Source organism: Solanum pennellii, chromosome 2, assembly GCF_001406875.1.
Source record: "Solanum pennellii chromosome 2, SPENNV200".
Lineage (NCBI taxonomy): Eukaryota > Viridiplantae > Streptophyta > Magnoliopsida > Solanales > Solanaceae > Solanum > Solanum pennellii.
In genome coordinates this window covers 33,446,309-33,456,017 of record NC_028638.1, presented here as the reverse complement: position 1 = coordinate 33,456,017, position 9,709 = coordinate 33,446,309, and the positions used below count along the sequence as shown (strand labels likewise).

The 9,709-nt window shown below is 30.6% G+C and overlaps 1 pseudogene; it reads left to right on the top strand.

The window, feature by feature from the left end:
* The first annotated feature begins 4,349 nt into the window (after window positions 1-4,349).
* The window catches only part of LOC107009906, a 6,555-nt pseudogene continuing 1,195 nt past the window's right edge, over window positions 4,350-9,709 (top strand).

The following is a 9,709-nucleotide window of genomic DNA, read 5'->3' as shown; positions in this document are numbered from 1 at the left end:
CCGATCCTCAAGACTGTACTTAGACTTGATTGTACACTCGTGAGACATATGAACTGGGGCTTTGATACCATTTGTCAGGGCCCAAAAATGGACATGATGTCACTTGTTTATTCGCACCTAAACAAGTATGCCTCAACCCAATGAAAACGAAATTAGAAATGCGGAAATACAATAAAAACAAGAACAATATAAAGCGGAAACTATTTAAACCCCTAAAAATTTGTTGTCATGTGGACAAGCTAGTAAATACATAAGTATAAAATTAAGAAGTAAATACAAGTCTCTATCTTTATTTCTAAAATAGAACAAAGTACAAGAGAATGAAAAAGAGGGCACGCTTAATGATAAACAGTTTCGTCTTCAAATCCTTGACAAACCTCAAAATCAAAGAAATAGAAATAAGTCACACGTGTCCCGACTCGTAACCTACACAAGTGTAGAAGCAAGGGATGAATATCAATAACACTGTACCAAGATACAATCTACTAAATAAAAACACTAGCTAGAAATAGAATACACATTACACTCCAATCATACCTCTTCAAACTACAATCTGTATAGAAATTAGTTCAACCTACCTATTCTATAATACACAACTCACATGCCCAACATTCTCATTTGAATAACCATAATTCGATAATTAAGGGAATCAAATAAGTCAACCTCAAAGTCAAGTAGTTCAATAACACACAACAAGTACATCAATCTCAATTATAAAGCATGTCATGCATATGAATTTAATACCTCAAGTCACAATATTAAATCTCTTGTCGATCCCATTTTCCATTGGATTTATGACTTTTACCGAAAATGGTGTCGACGTATTAACAATATCCGGATATGACCTTGGTCAAATCACACTTGTAGGCAGTGACATCGACATAATAATCATTATCTGTCTCATCACGGTGTCCAATGATAAATGCACATAGACAATATCACACCACATAGAAGAGACAAGGAATAACACAATTCAAGTCCACATTCACACTTTCAAGCATTTCGTCAATCAATCAATAAAGGGTACAAAAAAGCAATTCACATCATCACGTTCAACACATAACCTTCTTCATTTAAACCCTTTTTTATTAATTTGAATGTATCAAGAGGACAATTTAAATTCTTCAGCCCATCCCCATTACTCCTAACACACAATCAACGAAAGAAGCATACAAATTCAACTAAAATACAAGGCTTAGGATACCACTTGACTTAAATTGATAAACAATCACTCTAAGTGTTGAGTCTTTTACTTTTGAACCACTTCTCACACAATCTAAAATAATCAAGTATTTCACAATCATATACTAGAAATCACAATACCAAGACTGATTCTATTCAAAAGTGGGTCAATCAACAAATACCCCAATTTGAAAAGGAAGTATGAATCCAGAAAATAATATTTGAAATTCTTCATATTTTAGTGTTAAAACTCTTAATTAATTAATGAAAATGAAGGTTTAGGATCAAGACGTCTTACCCAAATGATCTAGCAGTGAAAATTCCTTCAAAAATCGCCACCAAGGTCTCCCTAAGCTAAAATATGATTAAATGGGGCTTAAACCCCGAAATTGTAGGCCAAAACCCTCTGTAATGTCACAAAAGTGACAAGGGGTTTGATTAATCAAACACTGCAAAAATGCAAGCATCGAAAAAACATCACCCCCTTCTAAAAAATGAAGGTCACCTAAGTGATAGGTCCTTCACTTAAAAGAAGGTAAAAAGGGATTGACCCTTTGCAAAAGCGAGTCAACTTCCACAAAAGCGGTGGTGCACCAAAACTAAGACATCAGAATATCAACCAACTCTTAAAATATTTAATCAACCCTTGGGATCCGTTTAGAACCTCTTGCACACAAACTGTATAAGTAAATCGATTGTACTCGACGTTCCAAACTCAATGTAACCGCCTAAACATGAATTTGAGGTCTACCTTACCCGACTTCTTTGAAAATCACTAGAAGCTGACTCAACACCTAAAAAGACTAAAACAAGATCTACTAAGGCCTCACCTAGGGTTAAAATCATCACCAAAATCCAACAGAATTCTTAGAATTTCAATCCGAGCATCCAAACCCCAAATGTTGACCAAAGTCAATCCTAATGCTAAGTTTTCATAATTTCACAACTTAGGACCTCAAATCCTTTAAGATACTCAAAATCTAAAATTGGAAACTTTCACAGATCATATTTCACATTTTGGGACCGATGGAATAGACGAAATCCATTTCGACATTGAAACTCCAAAAGTCCCCAAAAACCACTTTCTTAACTATTTAGCCTTTAGAACTCACAAACTAATTCACAAGTTTTAACTGAAAGTTCAACACCAAACTTTCAAACTCATCATTATAGACTCGGGCCTGATATTTGGTGGGGCAAAATGGTAATTTCTATGTAAAACAAAAAATGACCAAGCAGGTCATTACGAAGTTTTTGGTTCTCCCTTCAGTGAAGTGAGCAACAAGGATAACCCAATCAATATAATAGCCAAAAACCTTATTATTGACAGCTCAATGAAACTTCTTATTTACAAGTATACCCAATTTATAGATTTGAATCACATTTTATAGATCATCCAAACATTTCCAATAATTAATATTCAAACTATATATTTTGCCCACATTGTGGTGTAAATTGTCATCACCCACATTTTTGTAGATTACTGTTACCTTATAATCATTGTGAAGCTCAACGTATCCAAAACCATACTTATAAGAGGAACCAGTTTTAGAATTAGACAGTTTCTTGAGCTTCTTAATTGGAAAATTCCGGAGAAACATGTTTTTTTGCTCAATGGCAACACAAATCAACCCATTGATAAAATCCACCAACTTAATAGATTCATAGAATATTTTTGTAGAATAATCTAAGTCAATTTTCCTAGTAAAATGGTCATAAGATGGTGTGAGGTTATTATATGATCGAATAGAGGGTACATACAGAGTTCAATGAAATTTTTGTTAAATATGAGACTGATAGTTAATAATGACCCCTTATTAAAAGAGGTTGACAAGAAGGTAGTTTTGGTGATACATACATCTAGAGTTTGAATTTAATTTCTCTTCTTCTTTCCTTTTTTGGTTTTTCAATTTTTTTCATTCAAGTAGTGAATCCTATTCTAAGTTTTATATAAATTTTTTGTTATCAATAAAAAATTGAAAGCTATTAAACCGTTGAGGCTTTATTCATAACTTATGTCCTCTTACAAAGTACAAAGTTCCATAATTTCAAATATTAATACAAAGTTACAATATAGTATGAAAAAAAATTAGTTTAACCAATTAAACATGACTAACCCCTTAAAGAGGCAAGGGTTGGGCTAACTAGTATTTCCTCTTAAAACCCCAACCCCTAAATCAGATCTAAAGGTAACCCAACCTGACTTAGAATCGGAACAGTTAAGACTGACCTTTAAGAGGCAAGATTTGGGCTAGCTAGTATTTTTTGAAGGCCTTGCGTAATGAATCATATTTCTACATTTTATACGTAATATTTTCTTGTTAATTTTTACATTACATAACTTTATTGACAAATCAACAAGTTTCCACCTAAAAAATTGTTAATGGATTTGATGACTATTTATCACATACTTATATTATGAGTTGCATCTCAAGACAATATTGTTGAATCATTAACAAGCTTGACATGTAAAGAGAGAATCAATGAATTACCTCTTCCTTTTATTTTCTTTCCCTTTTAAGTATAAATCAAAACTAACACACACAATTACTAATTTGCCTTGATTTCAAATTTACTAAATCTAATTACCTCATATATGGTAAATCATAGATGTGTACAAGCCCCTTACTTGGAGAAACATTAAGTGACAGAGTTTGACTTTACATATAGGATAGTTTGGGGGAAAACATTAAATGGAGGACTAGAATAGATAAAGGAAAAAATTCATAGAGTTACAAAATCATTCCGTGTTCACATTATTTTGCAAGCAAAATGAAATGACAATATTGTCCATTACATACATATATACAATTCGACCTCATTAACTCTAGGTTTTATCAATTTGAAAATCTGTCTTGGATCCATCGCCTCTCATCTTAAGGGTAAAACTGGTAAAAATATTCCTCATTACCTCATTGAACATATCTCTATTGTCTCTTGAAATATAACGGACAATTAGAAAATTGGAGGCCCAAATTTGTCCTTATGTTCTTCTAAACTAAATTTTATTTGACGAAAAAATTATCTTTATTACTTCAAGTGTTGTCTTGACAACTAAGTATACTTCAAGGGAACAATACATTTGTAATAAAATCCTACTACTAGTTTTATATGTCTCCTTCAGAAAATTGATACATTCTAAAGAGGAGAAAAGTGGAAGAAAAAATATGAGTAGCTCTGATTCATAACCTTTTGAAACAAATGAGCAGGTACATACATATATATATGTGTAGTGTTACTAATTTTCAATTACTATTTCTTTGGTTTAATTCATTCAAAATTGATTGTTTATTTCTGTGTTTTTTGTGGGAGATCTAAATCTTACCATTTTGTTTATGCATTTGTATCTCAAAAAAGAAATAGAAAATTATTTTTTCCTTTGTTTGTTGATAAAATTTCATGAGGCTGACTATATGTTTGATAACCTCTTAATTGATTTTGTATAAAAGATGGCGAATTTTCAAGAAACTGAATTTAGATCTACTATATGAAGTTGTGATATGATTTTATTCTTATAAAACTAATAGATGATAATATATTGGAAAATTTTCCAGACTAATTTTATGAGAGAATTACATTTTACTGTTATTTAAGATTTATTTCAATAACAAAATTTCTAACCAGTCAAGAAATTCTACTAATTAGAAGGTATAACTGAGTGATGTAATAGTTAAATATTTCAATCATTAAATTTAATCTTCATTTTATATTTCGAAGTCTTTCTTGATAACTCTTTCATATAAGATATGTATACATGTTTTTACAAAATAAAAGATTTTTTTTTTGGCTATTTTATACCACATGTCGCATAGTTTTTTTATTAATAAAATAAAATTAAAATATTCTTTGTCAGAATACGTATATATAACCAGGGGACTAGACCTTACTTACATATCCTAATAACGTAACAAACCTCCTCTAATTATTAGCAAACATGAATAAAACAAGAGTTAGAGAGCACTAGGTATACTATTATTACACATTTGTTAATTGCACTGTATGATGATATGCTTAAGTAGTTCAAAATTATAAAAGACAAGAAGAAAATTGAGTCATCAACCCCAAATTTTCTTTTACAAATATATCGTAGCAATTCCTGAAATGTTATCCAGTAATGTTGTCATCCCAATAATTTTGGCAAGAAAAGAAATGACAATTTTTAGGTAAGTATTAATGTGTAAAAGGATATAATGTCTCATTTTCTTGTCATGTCATAAGGGAGACAAGAGTCGTTGTGTGCATTAGTAACTTGTTTGTATCGTAAAATTAAACGTGTAACGATTGTGTAATTTTAACTATAATCTACTCTAGAGTCATGTACTAGATTGGTTTTTATTCTAGTTGTTCATTTTACTTCTTTTCACGTTAGAAAAAGGAGCATTATCACGATATAGAATGAAATGACCATTTTACCCTGAATCATTCCAAAAACCCTATTCTCTATGTCTGTTGAGTTCTTTCTTTCAACTTGCCGTGGACTTGATCTGAGCTTCTCTCTCTTAATTTGGGATATGTATTTTGATCCCCTAGTTGTACTTCAACAACACTCCTAACCATGTCAAGCCAACTTCCTATTTGCTACAAACCAACTTCCTAGTATGTTAGGGTCTTATCGTTTTGCTTCAAACCCTCTTTTCAACCTATAGATATATCATCATCCTCTTGATAAATCAATATAAAAATATGAAGTAAAATAAAATTTTGATTCACATGTAAACTCTAGACTCTGTTACATGTATAGTAGGATGTAAGAGAAAATAATAGTTCTATGTTAGTTATGTGAGGGTACCCGACTCGTATTAGATGAATTAGTAGGCTTGATTTCTATTTAATGCATGTCAATAGGACCCTTCAATAAGCCTATTTTAAATATACTTTGTAGGAGATCCATTGTGGTCAAGGGTACTCCTCTATCTTAAGTGTATTTTGAGTTTGAAAGAATTTACTTCGAATGAAGAAACTTAAATTATTAGTTCCTTATATTTTGATTGACAAATTTATTAGCTCTATTTGTAAATTACCCCTATTCTTATTAGGGAGGTGAGGCAATAAAAGACTTGATGAACCGTCCAAATTTCTGATATCAAATAAAAGCTTGCTCAAGTCTCATAGTCAATCATTTATTTAGTACTTCCATATGAATGACTAAATAAAAAGAATCAAGCTCACGCGTCGTAAAAAATTTGTTTGTCTTATAATCATTAATTTATTCAGCCAATGTCACCTCTTTCAAGTTTTGTGAGGTGAGTGACCCTAGCTCTACAAAACTTTCCTTCCTTCTATAATTGGTGTGCATCATCAAGGGTGTGATCATACAGATGAAATTTCATAATTCTTAACCAATATCTCATATGAACCTTGTAAATGGTGAAAGGTTGTTAAGGAATTTTTCCCTTTTATGGAATCTATGTGTCCCAAATCTAAATTAGCGTGTTTTGAATGTAATAAATGTCTCTCTAAAAAACGATCTGTCACAAAACCTATAGGTGATGTGGTTTCTCTCAGTGTTGGAAAGATAACGGATGGGGTTTAAACAAATTCCATGAGTAATAGGATCGCTCGGTGTGCAAGATAAGATGAAATATCCCATGCTTAAGTTTGAGATTATTTTGAAAGTACTTTATTCCAGATTCCATATTGGATAAATTAGTTTAAGAATTATAATTAAAATTATATTCTCGAGATAATTTAGTGTGCATATCAAACAATCTTTTTAAATCGCACAGACAACATATTAAGGAGAAAGTGGACCAAAAATATATATATGATTTGGTTCATGTTTTTTTTTCTTTAATAATCTTGACATGGATTTGTCATCAACTCAGAATTTTATGAAAGTGTTTCTCTTTTCAGTTACACTATAAGTTTTTCATCATTCAATAGTATCCTACGAAAATCTTAATATACATTTTTTATTATAGATAAAATGTAGGTAGATGTTCTTAGAACTTCAACTAGAAAGAAGTGAAGTAAACCTTTAAAGTTCATTAATCTTCATTAAACAATTGTTGGATGAGACACTTGATAGATACTTAGCTTGATAAATATGTTATTTTATTCATAGTTTTTTTATATGTGTATGTTTGATGATAATATCGTTTCAAGTAAAATTTACTGTTCAAAATAATGAGAAAGACTGTTTCAAGAGATAATTCGCTTAATAAATATTTTTTATGTTCTTCATAATTCTTTTTGATATATGTATATTTGATGATGATATCGTTCAAGTAAATTACTATTTAAATAATGAGAAAGACTGTTTCAAAAGATAATTAACTTTATAGGTATTTTTTATTTTCTTGTAGTATGTATATTTGATGATAATATTACTTTACTATATTTTAAAAAGTGATAAAAAACTTTTGCAATCCAATCAGATCACTTGAAAATATCATATTTGTTATTGTAATGATTATATTTGCAGGGGGAATTGAAACCTAGCAGGAGTATGCCAACATGGCTAGGACCACTCTTGAAGAAGACATTTTTTGGGGAATGTTTGGTGCATGATGGACTTCAAAAGAATGAAAGGAGCAAGTACTGTATCACATGTGATTCCGATTTATGCAGGTATTGCATCTCTACAAACAAACACAATGATCATGACCAGTTAAAGATTTATCGACATGTTTACAAAGACGTTGTTCCTCTCGAGCAGATGAAGAAGTATATTGACTGCAAACTAATTCAGGTAAATTTAAATTGATATAGACAGTTACAACTAGAAATGAAAGAAGATTACATATATTGGTTATGAATTGATGCTCCGGACATTAATTTATTTAAACATTTGAATGATAATTAAATATAAGTTAATGAGATGTTAATCAGTTATTATTATTTTGAATGTTGTTGTAAAAGTTTTGTTTATTAATATAAAAGTTGAGATTTTTAATTCAAAGTTGTAAAATATTTATGACAAAAGCAAATAGTTTTTTAAACATACATACATACATTAATTTTGTACTTTTTATTATAATCATCTGTTTTAAGTGATAATAAATTCGTAAAACGACTACTAATTTTTTGGGAGCCTTTTATCTAAAAGAAGTGTTTTACTAGCTCTTTTCTTGAGCCATCTCTATTTGGATCCACTAATTAAGTCATATGGTGTTTGGAGTTGAGCTTGAACAAAATGACTAAAGTTTAATCTTTTTCTCTTAGAACTTAAGATCCATATGGTTGATTTTCTTGAGTTTGCTTGAAGTTCATGTACTTATAGATGAAGTTCAGCTATTTTTTGTTGAACTTTAGTCATATATAAATTCAGACATTTTCATTTGAAGTTAAACTTCAAATTGTTTCTCTTTCAGTTGCACAATGATTGATCATTTCACACATGTATATATAGTCTTACAACAAAGGTTTATTGTTTTCTTTTTTACAAAATTAACATCTATATGTTAGTGATCGAGATATATATAATTTTCTATGTGCAGACATACAAATGCAACAAGAAATGGGTAATTGCTTTGAATCCTCTGTCACATTGTGGGTCTGGCTCTTTAATTGCTGGAGATCCTACTTGTCTCACTTACAAAAGGAGATTGCATGACCCTGAACGGTTTCAATTCTGTAGCATTGCTTGCCAGGTACTTATCTCTCCCTCCGTTTCAAATTTAGTGGTTGTTTGGCGATGATTTTTATTTTATTGTTTAATATTTTTTTGAAATTGAATTCTGGAAACTATGCTTGATTAAAAATAGTAACTTTACTTTCACGAGGTAGTGGGTAAGGTTTGAGTAGATTCTACTCTCTCCAGGCCTTAGTTGTTATATTTCACTAGATATGTTGTTGTTGTTGTATAATCCTAAATAGAATGTGGAAATTGAAAAAAACGTACACCCTCTCTCACAATTTATGTGATATTGTTTGACTTACGTGAATTTTAAGAAAGAAAGAAAGACTTAAAATGTTTGGTCCAAAATCTCTCATTAAAGCTAAAATGAGTATTTTAAAGCCAAATTATAAGTAAAGATATAACTGTACTAAATGTGATGAATCAATCTCAGTCCAACATGGAACTTGACATCACTGAATCAGGTATTAGGTAAACAAGAAGTAATAAGATCAAAAGACCTTCACAAAGTTTGAATTGAGATCCATACTAAAATAGCAACTAGTTAAAAGAAAGAGAAGTTGGAAAGATAGATTAGACTTATTGTTGTAGGAAAGTCTAGTTCTCATTATCTCCCTTCTTCCTCTAATCAATCTCTAGAGTGTGTTTGGTATGAATGAAAACATTTTCTGAAAAATGTTTTTCCAATTTTCTCATGGTTGGTTGAGACACAAGTATTGGAAAATGTTTTCCAAATCAACTCATTTTCCTCAAAATTAAGGAAAATGACTTCCCTTTAAAAATTAAGGAAAACATTTTCCAAAACTCTTCTCCAACTTCAAATTACATTCTTTTTGGCAAAAAGAATCAATTTTTAAAATATTTTCAATTTCAAAATATATATTTTTCACCCGATCCCTGACCCCCCATCCCACTCACCCACCACTGACCAGCCCCCCACCCCACCCC